Raw genomic sequence first — 17,948 nt, 5'->3', positions numbered from 1 at the left:
CCCCCAGGGGGTCTCCCCTACCACACTTGGCCCAGATCCCAAAGCAACCGAAAGGACCAGGATGGATTCCCAACCATGACACTGACAGATGCCAAAACCGCGCACAAGAGCCACCTCCTCGGTCCACTGAGTGTCCACATTGTGGGACTTTTTCCCTCACATATGACTGTGTCTGAAAGCCTGACGCCTTCCCAGAAGCCGCCCCCCACTGATTACATGTGTGGCCTCTGAGGGCTTGGAGGGGGTCAGCATGGACGGCGAGACATGCTGCGCTTGTCCTGCTCCCATGAGCACAAGATGGCCAGGTCATGCTCTTTTCCAAAGAGCTGTGTTGCCACATGTCTTATCCCCTGATGCACCACAACTCGCTCTGGAGTGGGAAAGGGCCGAGATGGTGTGACCCAGCTGGGAAGCATGAGACCCGGAGAAGGCGAGAAGGCCTTCCAGGGTAGCAGAACCGTGCACCACATCAGCCCTGGATGGCACCGCCCAAGACTATACTTTCAGGGATCATTTCCATAGTTTATTACTGGAGAAGTTTCTCTGAACGTGTTGATGGCACCACCCGCCGTGCTTGCCTTCTGGTGGGTAAAGGCTCCTATTTCCTCCCTTCTGTCCTTCCCCTATCAGCCAGGAAATAAGGCATTTTTGTGGAAGTGCCTAGTCCTCTGGAGAGTCACCAAGGCAGGGGTATGAGCGCTGGAATCTAGACAAACCTAAGGAGGCTATAGCTTTGCCCTCTAAGACGTCGCTTGTTCTCTAAACAAAATTTGTTTGTCATCTCCTGGGTCACTGATCTCCTTCTCCTGGTGGGAACTGGTCTACACCGAAGCTGGTGCATGTTCCCCACCCCACCCCCTCAATGGAACTGCTCTAAAGGAGGCTAGACACAGGGTGGGGGTGGGGAAGTAGAATCACCCATGAGGCTAGGAAATACCGCCCACCCTGGGCTGTGGGAGATGTTGCCCAAGGCTAACTTCACCCGTCTCCCTCCACATCCTTTCGTGGGGCTAAGGGTAAATGGAAATGCTCTGGCCTCATTGTTGATGGCTCCAAAAATTTCTCTTCCGTGTCCTTTTCCCAGCCACAAGCCATGGCATTGCAAGCTGTAAATCTTTGAGACTGTTCCCAACCCGTCGGTTTACAGTCAAGGTGACCTTTGCTCCAGACGCGTTACAAAGGCAGAAGACGTGTTCAGGGCTGCAACATGGAAAATTCGGTTGGGATTCATGCGTGGTGCTCCTTGGCCCAGCCAGAAGCCCAGCATGGGGCATAAAGGAGAAAAATGGCTGGAACCCCCTCCCCCTGCAAGCTGACCCTGCAGTTCTTCTGAATTCTCCCCACGACAAGCTTGGCCAAGTGTCCAAAATGGATGAGAAACAGATCAGTGGCCTTTGGGTATTAGGGCCCAACTCTGACGTGCAAACTCCCTGAGAGATGCCCAAGCACCCTGATCTGTTTCTGGGGCTCTGGTGTCTTTGAGGGGACTCAAAAGCAGTGAGCTTCTAAGGGAAAGCTGAGCCTCATTTAAGCCATCTGGTAGACCTCTCACAACATCTTTCTTAGCTGGAGAACACACAAGGCCCCCATTTCTTTCCACTTTGAAGTGGCTAAAGTTCATTCTGTGTCCACAGTCCCTGTCTCTCTGTGGCCCAGGTTCTCCTCTCCCACAGGGAGCAGATACTAGACTTGAGTAGAGTCTCCCGAGGTGGTGGTGGGAGATACCAGGAGAACCATGTCGGGCCGGGGTCTGTGCGAGTCATGCCCTGAAGGGGACACCGCAGGAACCACCGCCATTTGTGGAACCAGGAGGGGATGCCTGGATCATCTCTGGTGAGGGGGAGTGTTGGTGAGGTCCTGTCCTCAGAAAGGGGCCCCTGAAGCTTCATGGGTTTCTCTGTTGGGTCTTGTTACTTCCCAGATACAGACAGTTGCTCTCTCAGCCTACCGGCCGTCAAGCCTCCTCTTCCTGCTGGTGAGGGGTGATCAAGTCCCTGGGGCCCTCTCCATCCAGCCACACCATGGGCCTCTCCTCACAAAAGGCATCATAGTGACTTGTCCCCAATGCAGGGGACTCGTGCCCCCACTTGGCGGTCCCTCTCACCTACCTCAGTCTCCCTGTCCCATCCACAAGGCGGGAGAACAGGGAGGTGTACACACACACACACACACATAAGCTGGGGGTGAGAGAGACAAAGAAGGAAAAGAACAATGAGCTAAACGTAACCTGGTTCCACATTGGGTTCCAGAACAGAAAGAGGATCCAAATGAGTAGATAGTCAAGCGTATTGACCCGGGGATCCCATCTCAGCTGCCACATGGTATTGGGGTGTAAGTGTGAGACGGTAACACTAGGCGGAGAGGGGGAAGGCTGTGTGGGAGCTGTGTGCACCATCCTTGCAAAGTTCCTATAAACCTACAGCTACTCCAGAGTAAAAAAGAGTATTTTTCACAAAGGAAAAGAAAACAGTGCCAGGCCCTGCCGGGTTGCTAGGCCGCACCCCTGCGCTGGTCCCCCCGGCCCGGCTGCTTCCGAGCCCGGCCCCAGCCCTAAGATCAGTGCTCTCTGGAGGAAGCATTTAGAGAATTTGGAAACTCAAAAGAGAATTTGGCACACAGAGTTCCTAGGGAGGCCCACCCTGGGGTGGGAGAAGGGGGCGGTGAGGGTGAGAACCAGCGAAGCCGAGGAGCCTCCGGAACTGCAGGACTCTCAAAGCCATCAGCAGGCTGGAGGTTAGAGAACTCTTCCAGGAGGGGCTCTAAGGGGAGCTGTTCTCTACCCCTCCCCGCCCCGAAGTACTTAACAAGGGACCTGCCTGACCTTGGCCACCTGGTGGGCCAACTAGTCCCACCGCCTTGTGTCCCCCTGACGCTGAGCTGCTGCTTCCCCGGCTCCCACCTGAGCCCTGCCTTCCAGACCCAGCCACCCTGGCGCCTCGGCCGACACCTGGATCTACACCTGCTGCAAGAGCAGCCTGTCCCAAGCCCCGGCCCCCGGTCACTCTCACTACCCCGTCTCAGTGGGAAGGACATGGCCCTCCTGTGGGTGACAAAACCGAGGCCCAGAGAAGTGACAATTGGCCCAGCGCACCACAGTCCGCTGATAAGGCCGGGCCTTCCCTACCTGTGACTCTCGGCGGACACCTGCTCCCTGCGGAAGGCCCTGCCCAGGGCTTGGAGCTGGCCCTGGCTCGCCCCTGCCATCTGCTAGCCCCACCCCCCAGGCTCCCTGTAACTGTGGTTCTGCCCACGGCCGGCTGCCCCCCGCCTTGCCCTGCCTGCTTCCACACTCCTGGGGCCAGATCTGCTGTCCCAAGGGTCCCAGCCCCACAGGCCGGGCCTCTCTGGCTACAGTTACCCTGCCCTTCCCCAAACCGGGCGATGACCAGAGAGGGGACCGGGGGCAGAGGGAAGGGGGAGGCCCAGAAAGCAGGGAGCCTCACCGCCAGGCACCTGCCGTGGGCGCAGGGGACAGTGAAGGGAGGGTGAGAACCCAGGCCTCGGCACTGCACCCGGGCGCAGCACTTTCCCAATCTGCTGCTTTCCTTCCAGGGACCCAGCTGCCAGCTAGGTGACAGGACAGGACCCTGCCTCGCAGATGATTTTAAAGCTCAGGGAGCTGGTGGGTGCGGACCTGGTGCGACACTCCACAATCTGAGCCGGTGGCACTGTTCCCGTGGAACTCTTGAAACGCTTTTATGCTCCATATGTTTACTTTGCCGACGCAAAGGCACTGACCTTGCACCGGTACTTCCTCGGAATTGCCTTAAAATTGGGATATTTTCCCTTTCCATTTGCAACCGGTCCCAGGATGATAAGGCAAATGATAAGCCAACGATAAGCTTTTCTCAGGAAAGAGCGGTCCCTTTGGGCTGCTGAACAGAGGAAATCTTATCACTCAAAAGTCATGATTCCTGGTTCCCAAGGGATCTCTTTTCAAGTCTGAGTGGTAGCACATTAAACGGTAGGAGAAAAATGCATGCTGCACACCCTGCACCAGAAGTCCGACGTCACTGGACAAACAGGGAAAAGATTTTCTTTTTTAATTTCTTTACGTATTGAACATTAAACTCTAGGCCTGCCGCAACTGTGGGGGGCGGCTGGGGGCGGCTGCTAGGCGTGTAAGGAGTGAACACTTGGGTGAGACGACCTCAGGGCGGCCCCCCGCACTGCATCCGGTGGGGCGGGGGAGAGGGGGCACCTCAGGCTGGGGCAGCAAGTGGCAGGTGCTTAGGGTTGTCTGCATTCACGAGGCACCTGCAGGCCTCGACGCCCCAACTGCTCATGCACAGTCATCCGTGCCCTGAGCGTTCCCGGAACTCCTCTCTTGTCCCCCTCCGTCACAGCCCCCTGCCTAAGCTTTCCATAGCATCCGTCACTCGCTAAAGCTCTCTGGTTGGGATCCCTGGGTGGCCCAGGGGTTTAGTGCCACCTTCGGCCCAGGGCGTGATCCTGGAGTCCCGGGATCGAGTCCCACATTGGGCTCCCTGCATGGAGCCTCCTTCTCCCTCTGCCTGTGTCTCTGCCTCTCTCTCTCTCTCTCTCTCTCTGTCTCTCATGAAAAAATAAATAAATAAATAAATAAATAATCTTTAAATAAATAAATAATCTTTAAAAAAAAATAAAGCTCTCTTGTTCATGAGACACACACACAGAGAGGCAGAGACATAGGCGGAGGGAGGAGCAGGGGAGCCCGATGCGGGATTGGATCCCAGGACCCCAGGATCACACCCTGAGCCCAAAGCAGACGCTCAACCACTGAGCCGCCCAGGTGCCCCCCTCTCTCAAGTTATTTTGTCACCTATTGGTGGTGGGGAGTTTTTCCCTCCGTCTGCACTAGAATGGAAGCCCCGGAGGGCAGGGGCTTTGTTCCACTCGGTACTGACTCTCCAGACCCTAGAACAAGGCCAGAGCAAGACATGTACCATGTGCACATTAATGTCATCGTCATCGTCATTGTCTTCCAGCATCACCGAGAGGCAGGCGCGGCCAGACAGCTTGAGTTCAAACCCTGGCTCTGCTGCTAACGAGCTGCGTGCTAGGTAAGTTACTTAACCTTCCTGTGCCTCAGTTTCCCCAGGGTAACGTGGGATTGTAATAATGGATCCACCCCCTTCCCACCTATTGAGTCAATATGTGCGAGACACTTTGGAAGGCCTCTAGCCCATGACCGCTTAATGAGCGTTAGTTCTAATTATTTAGAGCTAGCCCGGGGGCCAAACTGTCTGCAAACCCCATCCTCACTCCCACGTGCGGGTCTGCCCTCTTCTCACTGCCAGCCCCGGTTTGATTGAGGTCCCTGACGTCCTTAGGCTTCCCAGCCTCCGAGAGCCTCCTGCCACATACCCACAAGGAGTGCCCTCTGGGGCCATGCACCGGGCTCCAGATTGAGCCCCCAACTCCAATCCCCTCTCATCACCTCTCCACAGTATAGCTTCCATCCCATTCCCGGGGACTCAAGCAACTGATTACCCAAACGTGTCAAAATATTTGAGCGAACCTGCCATGGCCCCTGGAAGGCCTAGCCTCATGTCCTCCAGAACTCCTGCCCGTTGGGGACCTCTCCACAATGACCATGGTCATCTCCCATGGCCTCAAAGGGGAGGGCCCAAGTGCAGGCACAGGGCACCCCACTTCCCCACAGGACAGCCCAGGGCAGGTTGCAACATCTAGCAACCCATCAGGTCCTGGGTGCCGCCCTCGTGACACGACCTCGGCTGTGTAGAGAAGGAAGGACTTCCTTCAGCCCTCTGAGAGTGGCGCGAAGACTTCGACTGACGTAAGACAGACCAACAGGAGAAAAGGGTACACAGTTTAGCTGACATTTTTACTTGTCCATGCAAGTCTTCAAATGGAAAATAAAGACCTGTAGAAGCCACTGGGCCCCAAAGCTGCGTCACCATTTTAGACAAAGAATGACCAATGTTGGGGGTTGTGGTGAGACAAGGAGCCTTGGTGTGGCGGAGACTAGAAAGAGCTTGGGGGACACCAACGACAGATCAGAGTCATTTTAGGCGGTTGGTTTGTACGGAACCTTCCCCCGTGCTAAGAATGTTCTCTTCCTGGTACAGGGAAGGCATCTCTCTCGGGGAATTTAACCACCTGCTTTTAGGTAGAAAAGGGGAAGTCGGGAAGCTCCTCCACCATCTGCCATTCCTCAAGTGCCTTCAGCTGCATGTTGCAAGGGAGGGGGTGGGGGGCTCTTCTGATCCCCTTCAGCTGGAACACCCCTTCTTCTGTCCTGGCTGCATCCACTCATGGTCCCCGTCATCCAATCTCTGTGGACATCCACTTCCCTCCAGGAAGTCTTCCCTGATAGAACAAGCCAGAATTCCTAAAAAAAAAAAACAAAACCCTAAAATCTATTTCAATGTCAATGTTCAGATGATGTGTTACTTGCTTTGGGTTAAAAAAACTCAGCTGCTGGGGCATCTGATGTCACAGTCTGCCGAGTGTTAGACCCTTGATTTCGGCTCAGAACATGATGTCATGGGTTGTGAGGTGGAGCCCCACGCCGGGCCCCACGCTCAGCATGGAGTCTGCTTAGGGGTCTCCCTCTCCTTCTTCTTCCGCCCCTCCGCCCGTGCGGGCACATGCGCAAGCTCTCTCTCTCTCTTTTTCAAATAAATAAATAAATCTTAAAAAAAAAAAAAATCCCACCCACTGATGTGTATTGCTGGGAAAAAGATTTCTGTGAAACATGAAAAAGCAAGAGATTTAGGGGAAAAACAAGAAGGTCTTCCTCTCTATCGTCCTTTCGGTGGCTCCCAGGCTCTGCCCCCAGACTTTTCTCCACAGCCAGCGGCTGCCCGGAGGGACTTTCAGGAGGTGAAAATAATCTGCAGTATATGTTATTTTTTTTATTTTAATGGACAATTTTAAATCAATGTTAACTTTATTTTTTTTAATTTTTATTTATTTATGATAGTCACAGAGAGAGAGAGAGAGAGAGAGAGAGAGGCAGAGATATAGGCAGAGGGAGAAGCAGGCTCCATGCACCAGGAGCCCAACATGGGGTTCGATCCTAGGTCTCCAGTATCGCGCCCTGGGGCAAAGGCAGGCGCTAAACCGCTGCGCCAGCCACCCAGGGATCCCAATGTTAACTTTATTTTAATTAAGTATTAAATAAATGTCAAGTAATTGGACAAATGTTCAATAAAAATGTTCATTCTTGAAAAGATTAAGACATGATAAAGACTTTAAGGCAATTTTATTTGTACTCCTCTCTCCTCCTTCACCATCTTGCTCACCGTGATTTCTGATCCCTCCTGGGACAGTGGGTGGAGGATGGGGTGGAGGGAGAAGTGAGGCATTAGAAGAAAGCAAGCTCCTCCTTGACAGGTACTGCCATAGATTGACTTGGCTCTCTCGGAGACGAAAAGGTGTTGGAAGCTGAGTCTTTCTGTCATGGGGCAAGAGTGGGTTCTTACTAGATCCCCCCAACTAGCGGGGGCACTTTCTTGCAGTCCCCTTGACAAGAACACCTGCATCTATCATCTGGTTGGTCTGTTACTCCTCTCTGCAAAGGCCTTTTTATGGTGGCCCTCTCGGGGACAGGACCCAAGAAAAGAGGCAAAAAGGAAAGGAGGTTGAAGCACTGAGCCAGCTGGAGAAGAATGCCGCCTCTGAGTGAGTAAACAGTGAGCTGTAAGGCCCTAACATGAGAGCTGACACGTCTGAGGAGCAGCAAGGAAGCCCATTTGGCTGGAGCACAGTGAGTAAGAGCAGTGGGAAGAGATGAGGGCAGAGAATAGTAGGGACTGGTGCTCATGGGGCCCGCAGGCCAGGACCTGGGCTTTACTCTGTGTGGGGTGGATGGGAAGCCAAGGGAGGGTGACGTGATCTGAATTTAGCTTTAAGAGGGTGAGTCAGCCACTGTGTATGGAGGATGGTTCTGGGGGGGGGGGAGGCTGAATGATGGAGATTAACTAGGAGGCTTTGCAGTAATCCAGGGGAGAACCAATGGTGGCTCCGATGAGGCTGGAAGTGTTGGAGGTAGTGAGAGGTGGATGTCGTATCCGTAAGTGGTAGTCAACAGAGTCCTCGACAGATTGGATCAGCAGTGTGAAAAAAAAAAAAAAAAGAGAGAGAAGAATCAAAGCTGACTCCAGAGTTTCGGGGCCTGAACAAATACGTGGAAGGACAGTGTTTGCCTGAGGAAGACTGCATATTGATGATAAGGATGGAATCAGGAGACCGTTTAGATATGTTAATTTTGAGATGTTAGATTACCAGTTGGCAAAGTCAAGCAGGCAGTTGGATGCACAAGGGAGAAAATGCATCCAACTGGGGGCTCAGGGAGAAAATGAGGTTGGAGTCATTGGCATGTAGATGTCATTTAAAGTCATGAGATTGGGTTGATCCAAAGGCAGGGAAGGTGAATAAAGAGGAGAGGAGGTCCAAGAACTAAGCCTTGGGGCCTCCAACCTTAAGATGGGGAGACACAGAAACTGCAAAGACACTGAGCAAAGCAACCAGTAGGCTGGAGAACTAGCAGTACCTCAGAAGCCAATACGAAGCAAATCATTAAGAATGACCAACTGTAGGGACACCTGGGTGGCTCAGCGGTTAAGCGCCTGCCTTCAGCTCAGGGCATGATCCTGGGGACCCGGGATCGAGTCCCCCATCGGGCTTCCTGCATGCAGCCTGCTTCTCCCTCCACCTGTGTCTCTGCCTCTGTGTGTGTGTGTGTCTCTCATGAATAAATAAATAAAATCTTCAAAAAAAAAAAAAAAGAATGGCCAACTGCGTCAAGTGTGGCAGAGGTCAAGGAGATACACTGTTGGCAACAGGGGGTCACTGGTGACCTTGACAATGGCCTTTTGGGCAGAATGAAGACTGATTGTGGCCAAAAGAGAATGGGAGGACAAGAAGCAGAGGCAGTGAGACGCATCTTTTGAGGACTTTGCTATCAAGGAGAGAACAGAAGTAGTAGCTGAGGGAGATGTGAAGTCAGTGGAGGTTTGGGGGCTTGTTTTGTCCTTAAGACAGGAGACACTGGAGCCTGTTTGTCTGATAACTGAAGTGATGCAGGGGAGAGAGAAGAGAACTGCCAGAGTGGTGCTGAGGTGGACAGGGAAGGATTAAATCTGGAGGCTATCAAAGAAGAGTTCATCCCAGACCATGGTTTAATTATGGGCAGTGTAAATGGGCGCCAATACAGGCCGGATGGTGGGGGAAGCATGTAGAAATACGGACTGAGGTCATCAGCAGACAGTGAGGAGGGAGAGGAGGTTGGAGAAAAGAAGAGAAGGTGTGAAATAGTTTGGGAAAACGGGGGTAGGTTGTAAAGCAAAAACAAGAGCCCGCTTGAGGTCACTAGTTATGGAGTTCAGTGAAACCAGCTTGGTTGTTTCTCCAGCCAACTCAGCGACCCCAGAGCACGCCTGGAATAGACACAGACTTCAAATAATTAAGACAAAATAGGGTTTAAAAAAATTTTTTTTGTTTTTTTTTTTTTGCATCTTTTGCAAAGATGTTTAAAGTATCCTCAAAGAATAGTGGGAAAAACAAAACAGAAACTCTCACGTGTATCTGGTAAGAGTGTAAACTGGTGAAATTAATTAATTTAATTAATTCAGAAATTCATTCCCGAGTCTTAAAAATATTCAGTTTGCACTTGTAGGGCTCTATTCTAAGAAGATCATAAAAGCTAAGAAAAGCTGCATACAAACAGGTGTGTAGGTATTACTTACACTTGTGAAAAACTGGAAATTACCAAATTACTAATATGAGGGGATTGGTAGCAAAAATGACAAGATAACTGTTGATGAGGCAGTAGTGCTCATTGAAACTGATGTTTACAAAGTCTTTCACGACATGAAAAAAATCCTTAAGATATCAAGTTATAAAAAAAAAAGAGATATCAAGTTATACACTAAAAGTAAGCAGGATCGAATATAGTTTTTAAAGGCATTTATTTGAGAGAGAGACCCCACATGTGTGGGGGTCTGGGGGAGGGAGAGGGAGAGAAAGAATCTTAAGCAGACTCTGCTGAGCAAGGAGCCTGACCTTAGGGCTCCATTTCATGACTCTGAGATCGTGACCTGAGCCAAAATCAAGAGTCAGACACTTAACTGAGTAGCCCAGGTGCCCCAGGATAAAAGACATTTTTAAAAGCCACAGAAAGGGATCCCTGGGTGGCGCAGCGGTTTGGCGCCTGCCTTTGGCCCAGGGCACGATCCTGGAGACTCGGGATCGAATCCCACGTCGGGCTCCCGGTGCATGGAGCCTGCTTCTCCCTCTGGCTGTGTCTCTGCCTCTCTCTGTCTCTCTCACTGTGTGCCTATCATAAATAAATAAAATAAAAATTTTAAAAAAAAAATAAAAGCCACAGAAAATGGAACTGGAGGGTATTATGCTGAGTGAAGTAAGTCAATCGGAGAAGGACAAACATTAGATGGTCTCATTCATTTGGGGGATATAAACATAGTGAAAGGGAATAAAGGGGAAAGGAGAGAAAATGAGTGGGAAATATCAGAAAGGGAGACAGAACATGAGAGACTCCTAACTCTGGGAAACGAACTAGGGGTGGTGGAAAGGGAGGTGGGCGGGGGGGTGGGGTGACTGGGTGACGGGCACTGAGGGGGGCACTTGACGGGATGAGCACTGGGTGTTATTCTATATCTTGGCAAATTGAACACCAATAAAAAATAAATTTATTATTAAAAATAAATAAATAAATAAATTTATTTAAAAAAATAAGGCCACAGAAAGGGGAAAAAAAGCCACAAAAAAGGGACCCTGGGTGTCTCAGTGGTTTAGCACCTGCCTTCGGTCCAGGGTGTGATCTTGGGGTCCCAGAATCAAGTCTCACACTGGGCTCCATGCATGGAGCCTGCTTCTCCCTCTGCCTGTGTCTCTGCCTCTCACTGTGTGTGTCTCTCATGAATGAATAAATAAATAAAATCTTTTTTAAAAAATTAATAAACAAAAGCCACAGAGAAAATTCCAAAGTGTTGGTTAGGATTATCTTTGGGTAGCAAGATTATAGACGAGTTTCATTTTCTCCATTATTGCTTTCTGTATCTTCCAAAATGGGGATGTATCTCTGACAAATCAGAACAGAAATACCGTGTTGAAAAATACGGTCCTTAAAAAAAAAAAAAAAGAAAAAGAAAAATACGGTCCTTCCTGAAAGCAGGAGGATGCCCTCGAAGGCACTGGGGTGTTCCCTAGTCCTGGGGCTTCATGGAGAGTTTCCACAGTCTGGCACTTCAGATTGTGCAAATTCCGGACACATGCAAAAATTCCCTCCCCAGCAATCTGTTTACTTCGCCAGAATTGAACACCCTAATGCTTTAACCTAAAGATAAGAGGAGGGTCGCGTTTACAATATCGAACTATTTATTCAAGATGCAATAACAGATTCTCATTCTCGAATGATCAGCATCTCCTTTGCAGACTCGCCCCAGCCCTCCCCAGAATTTAGGGAAATCTTTCTGAACTTGGGAACATCTGGATCCAGGAGGCCTCCTGACCAAGGTTTGTAAAATTATTTTCCTTATAAATGCAGCAGAGAAAACTTGAGGGTGCACTAAAAGGAACCTCTATTAACGGATCGATCAGCTGTTAGGAAATAATAAACGTTGAATGTCAACCGCGTGGGGGCAAAAGCAGGAGCAAGAGGAGCCCAAGCACGCACATGCGGGTCGAGTCCCTTCTTCTGTGTCTGTTAACAACCCGTTGGCCAGAACAAGTGACAAGACAAGAACAAATGTGTTCTCTCTCGTGGAAGGGACCTCGGAATCACCCGGGAAAGGGTTTCTGCTGGGAAACGTGGTGGTGGAGAGCCCTGGACTTGGGGTCCCTGCCTCCCCCTCTCACCTACCGCATGACCTTAGGCAAATTGCTTGGCCCCTGGGGGCACTTTTGTGGTCTGACCAACAACATGCAAAACTGCAGGTGTCTGTGGCCCAGAGCTTACACCTGCTGGTAGCCGTCAGATGCCACCACGTGGCACAGACCAGCTCTTCCCTTCTGCGTCGCTGGGTGGATCAACAAATTTTTTTCAAGCATCTGGTTATGATACCTGTTGTCATCGCAACTCCACTTGCAAACTAAATGGTGCCTTCTTTTTACTCAATTCCCTGTATTTCCCAGCACCCTTGGACAGCCCAGTAAAGATGTGTAAGGTGTTCAAACTGGGTCAGATTTTTTTTAAGTGTTTTTTTTTTTAAGGCAGAAGGAAAAAAATAGGCTTGTTTTTTTTTTTTTTTTAGTTCTTGCTATGATGAACAATCTTATGGGTATTTATTTATTTATTTTTATTTTAAAGATTTTATTTACTTTACTTATCTGCTTATTCATGAGAGACACACACACAGAGAGAGAGAGAGCCTTACGGGTATTTAGTAAACATCCCCCCACACACACACACACATTTTGTTTCAAGAGGGTGGATCCAGAGAAAGGTTATTCATGTGACTAGAAGGAAGGGGGGGCAAATGGAGAGGACTAAGGCTTCGTGTAAGGAAAATGAGGCCATGGGCCACCCGGGGGGCTCAGGGGTTGAGCGTCTGCCTTTGCCTCAGGTTGTGATCCTGGGGTCCTGGGATCAAGTCCTGCATCGGGCTCCCTGCAGGGAGCCTGCTTCTCCCTCGGCCTATGTTTCTTACCTCTTTCTCTGTGTCTCTCATGAATAAATAAATACAATCTTGAAAAAAAAAAAAGGAAAATGAGGCCATTTCAATGGCCCTAGGACAGGAGAAGTCTATTTCTAAATCCTGTATCAGCCCAGGGTGACATTCCTGGTCAGCAGATGGCTTCTTTAGGCCCCCAGGCTCCTGTGGCCTCGTGGGCCTGTCATGCTTTATGGCCTCAAGGTCCCTGATGCTCAAACTGCAGAGGGAAAGGGAGAGTATGGAGAAAACCCACCCACTTCTTAAGGGCCCCCCCCAGAAGCAACTTCTACTCACATTCCACAGACCAGAACTAAAGAATTAATCACGTGGCCGCTCCTGGGTAGCAAAGTGTCATCCTCCCTCGGGCTGGGACAGCCACACTGCTACCCACGGAGGGAGCGCGTTTGGTCAATCGCTAGCTCCCAGGTGTCTGCATGTTAATACATCGCCCTGTTTCCTCTCACCTTTTCCCCCCAACTCTCACCTGAGCTCCATAAAAGCCAGGATTTGGGTGGTGATTGCAGAAGAGAAACCAAGAGACAGAGAGAGAAGACACCAAAACATGACAAAACCTGCTACAATCACTGGACTGAACTCGTATCTTTTTCAATAGCACAAACATTGTCCACCTTTTACTTCCCATTTACACTTATTTTCACCTGTGTGAGCTCATGCGTGTCTCTTAATACGCCTCAGCTTAATTAGGGCGCGTATTTTTATGCCAGAAATTCAAGCTCAAGTGGGTCAAATAACTTGGCAAGAGTCATCCAACCAGAAAGAGTAGTAGAGCCAGGACTCGGAGCAGTTCTCCTGGATCGTAGGTCAGCTGTCTTCTCATTCTGTTTAAAAATGGGGAGCTATTGGGACCCCTGGGTGGCCCAGCGGTTGAGCGTCTGCATTTGGCTCAGGGTGTGATCCTGGAGTCCCAGGATCAAGTCCCACATCAGGCTCCCTGCGGGGAGCCTGCTTCTGCCTCTGCCTGTGTCTCCGCCTCTCTCTGTGGGTGTCTCGTTAATAAATTAAATCTTTAAAAATTAAAAAAAAATTAAAATGAATTAAAATAAAAAAATTAAAATGGGGAGCTATTAATTGCATCTTCTAACTGTGGTTTGTGCCAAGAAGGCCCAAAAAGCATCTCTTAGCTGCTTCTAACGTGAATCCCTTTGTCAGTTCAGCCAAGCCTCGATCTACCGTGCACCAGGCCCAAACCCACTCCCGGGGTGGGGGGAACCTGCTGGGGGGAACCTGCTGGGGGGACACTACTCAGCCCTGCAGACAGCTCACGTGGTAACGGAGGAGACAGGCCGTTCAAGCCTGGTTGTGGCTGAAGCAGAGTGAGACGGCTGCTAACCTAGACACGGCGGGTGACGTGCAGCTCAGGAGGCAGCGCTGGTGGTCAGTTGACATGAACCTCACCCCAATAAATTTGGCCACCCTCCTCGAGAACCCAACTGGCTGGCTGCCACATGCGCCGTGTTGCTTGGCTCCCGAAGGAGCTGGTTCTCCGCACTCTTCTGGTGACTTCTGTGTTTCTCCAGGCCTCGCCGCCGGAAGCCAGGCCCCAGAGCTTCACTCGTCAGCTCCGTCTCTAGTCAGCTGTTGCCCACGCCAACCGTGACCCTGCCTCTCCGACGGTCAGCCACGGGCCGGGAGATGAGTGGAAAAGAAAAAAAGCAAAAAACGAAGTTTCATTGACAAGGGGCAACGTCTCCGAAATTCCTGCTGGACCAGAGGCCCAGGGAAGCCAACCTCTCTGGGGCTCAAGGGGCAGGAGACCGCTTAGCCCAGAACGTTCCTTGAGGGCCAGCTGCTATGACCGAGGAAGCAGGCGCTTCCCCCGGTGGGCCCAGATGTGGGCCCAGATGTGGGCCCGGCTCTGCTGCTCTCCACCGCTGTGACCCAAGCTCGGTTTGGGTCTGTGGGCTGCGGGGGCCAGGCCTACCTCGTCGGGCCGCCACCTCGGCCGAAGTCCCCACACGTGGCCCTGAACCCCGCCACGAGATCTCGCAGAGCTGCTGGAGGGTGGGCTCACCCCGCGTTCATTGCTTCACGGACACATCCCTCCTCGCGTGCCCGTCTTTGAGGATGACGTCACACTCCTTCAATGCCACACTCGTCTACTTAAAACCCAGAACAGGGTGTCCTTGCCTTTGGAAGCCCCGGCGTGACCTCTGAGGCTGTCCTGCTACCCCGGAAAGGGTGCGGGCCGCGTGACAGTCCCCTCAGCCCTTGGCCAAACAAGCCGTGGCCGAAATGGTGACAGTAGGTGGGGCCCACATCGGGTTCTCATTTCCGGCCTGTCCTGCAGGCTGCGCGCAGAGGCGCCCGTCCGGGCACCGCTCCACCGCCAGAGCGGGATTCCGGGCTCCGGAGCAGAACCAACGGGCCAAGAGGCCGGAGGTGAAGACCTGGAAGAGATGGGCACAGGGCCGGAGAACCCGGCGTCGGGGACACCGCTCTCCCTTCAGAAGGGTTCTTGCCCACCTCCTGTCAGACAAATGAGAAGCTGTCCTGTAAATGAAGAGGCCTCAGGGGGGCCCTGGGGGGCTCAGCGGTGGAGCGTCTGCCTTCAGCTCAGGGTGTGATCCCGGGGTCCTGGGATCGAGTCCCACGTCGGGCTCCCTGCACGGAGCTGCTTCTCCCTCTGCCTGTGTCTCTGCCTCTCTCTCTCTCTCGCTCACTCGCTCTATGTCTCTCATGCATAAATAAATAAAATCTTAAAAAAAAAAAAAAAAAAATCAGAGAAGGATCGAGGCCTCCTTTTCCCCTGGGCCCTGGGCCCCAGAGGCCTGGCCTGGCCAGTTGCAGAGCCTCTCCGAGGGCGGCTTTCACCTCAGCACAATGGGCTGCCTCCCATCCAGGTGACCTCCCCCCAAGTGTCTTCCTTGCCCTGAGCCCCCTGGCTCCCCAGCCCGCCTGGCCTGACGCAGGGTTTCCTATCTGTGCCCGAGCAATTGGTGTCGCACGCCCCCTGAGCCTGCCTAATCTCCCTCGGTCCCCAGATCACCTGAGATAGTGATGGTTAATTATAATTTGGGTTTGGGGAGCTCATTGTCCCCCTGGTACATCTACGCCACTGGTCTCCCCTTCCTGAAACTTCTTTGGTCTCAGACTTTGTGTCTGGGGGTCACTTAAGCCTCTGGCCCAGCGTCCGTTTTCTGGCGCCTACGATGAGAAAGCTTGACCAGGTGAGCTTTCTGTGGATCAGACAGGCAGTCGGAAGCGGGGCTGGGACACGGCATCCGACGGCAGCCCTTGTTCGGTTTCAAAGCTGTGCTGCTGACCCGCCTTCCAGAATGATCCTGACCTCCACGTTAGCCCAGGAACTTAGCGCACACTCCCACTTTCCTGCGCAGGGGCAGGTCACTCAGAATCACTTCCTTAGCTCCCTTCCCCACCGAGGCTCCCAGGACCTCCCTCCTGCAGCACCAGGCCTTGCCCTCCAGATACCCTTGACCAGTGAGGGGTCACGCTCGGGTCCTGCCCCTCCCAGACCTGTTCTTGGCTGAGTAGGGGCTCCCTTTGGCTTATAATCTACAACCAAGCCTTGACTCTTCTGGTTCCAGACCAGGCTTTGGCCCTGGGCCTAGGACAACAGGTCACACGTCTCCCGGGAGCACAGGGGAACGGGCCCTTCCCACATGAGGCATGAAAACTCAATTACAAAAGGAGATCCTGTTTTGAAATGTGGATAAGCAAGGACAGGCCCACAGGAGGGAGGGCCAGTCCAGCCCCAGGAAGCAGATCTGTCTGGTGAGCAGCTCAGCACCAGACCCTCTGAAAGCCCTGCTTTCTCCCATGGGTCTTCCAAACCAGAGCCTGCATCCTCATCCCCTTTCTTTTAACCAATCCCTAACACACGCATGCACACACATGCCCTCACACGTACACACAAGCACGCATGTACACATACATGCATGCAGGCCCACATTCACGGACGCTCAGCGCGCTCACGATACTCTGTCCACAATGGGGCTCAGAAGATTTTACTGGTCCTGGAACCGAGCCTCATGCTCAGTGGGGAACCTGCTTCTCCCCCTCCCTCTGCCCACCCCACCGCGTGCTCATGAGCGTGCTGTCTCTTTTCTCTCTCTCTCTCAAATAATTAAATAAAATCTTTTTTAAAAATGCCCCCTGTCAGGATCAGGGTCAGCCTTGCACCAGACATCTCCCTGGAGTGACTAGGAGCTCTGCCTCTTTCCCCTCCTACCAGTTAGGATGTCTGAAGTCCCACCACCGAAGAGTTATTCCTTTGGGCCTCAAAGGTCTCTCCGTCTTCAGCAGCCCCTTCTCCCCCTTTATATAAATGATAAGTAGCCAGGAAAGGACGGTTGGGGCCCTCCTGGCGGCGGTCTTGGTCTTGGTCTTGGTTCAATTCTTCAGATGCTTTGGAAGGGTGGGAGCAAGGCCCCGGGGAAGAGAGACAGAGAAAAGCTGCCAGGGGAGTGAGGGAACAGACAGACAGAGCAAACCAGCACCCCACAGCCCCTGCCTCAGGCCCAGGGAAGAGGTGGGCTGTGGAAGAAAGAGGTGAGAAGTTTCACTCATTCCTTCCACAGGTCTAGACTGAGCGTGGACTATGTGCTGAGAACCATGTCACGCACTCGGGTTACTACAGCAAGCCACACCAGAGATGGTCCCTGCCTTCGTGGAGCTTACCGCCCACTTGCAGGAGGGTGGGGAGAAATTAACACCCCCCCCCCCCAAAATCACACTCATGACCATGTCATTGCAAGCCAGGATGGGTGCACCTAAAGAGGACTCGATCAGAAAAGCAGCAAGGAACCAACCTAGACTGGGGCAGGGGAAGGCAGGCAGGAAGGCTTTTGGAGGACATGATGCTTGAGCTAATCCTAAAGAAGTAGAAGTAGCTAGAAAAATAGAGAAGAGTGAGCCTCCTAGGCAGAGGGAACTGGTGGTGCAAAGGCCCTGTGGTGGAAAGAAGCCACCTAACACTGCCTTTGTGCACAATCCTTAACCTCTAGTAAACTTTGAACTTGAAGGAAAATGTTCCTTTCTAAAAATATGTTTCCCTTTCCCTTTCCCCTTCCACTTAGCCCTGCACTTAAATCAATACCAAGCAACACAGAGAAGGTGAGCTGCGCAGGAGAAAGCCTTAAAAAAAAAAAAAAAAAAAATTGCAGACAGCAGCTATGACAGCCATTTCCTGTTTGGTGTCTGTCGCCACAAACCTCCTTAGCCAAATAAATTAGCACCGGAAAACATTTTGGAGAAGGGTGTGGAAGAAACACATACTGGAAAAATGAAGAAAAACACCCCCATCTGCTTCTCAGAGAAGAGCTGCAAGTCTGAGGCAGGGCCAGA

General features: G+C 51.8%; 1 pseudogene; it reads left to right on the top strand.

Annotated features, from left to right (window-relative positions):
• Window positions 1-491: 491 nt before the first annotated feature.
• Window positions 492-589, top strand: LOC121477190 (annotated as a pseudogene).
• Window positions 590-17,948: the final 17,359 nt, after the last annotated feature.

This window comes from Vulpes lagopus, chromosome 16, assembly GCF_018345385.1.
Source record: "Vulpes lagopus strain Blue_001 chromosome 16, ASM1834538v1, whole genome shotgun sequence".
NCBI lineage: Eukaryota > Metazoa > Chordata > Mammalia > Carnivora > Canidae > Vulpes > Vulpes lagopus.
This window is presented reverse-complemented; position numbering and strand designations above follow the sequence as displayed.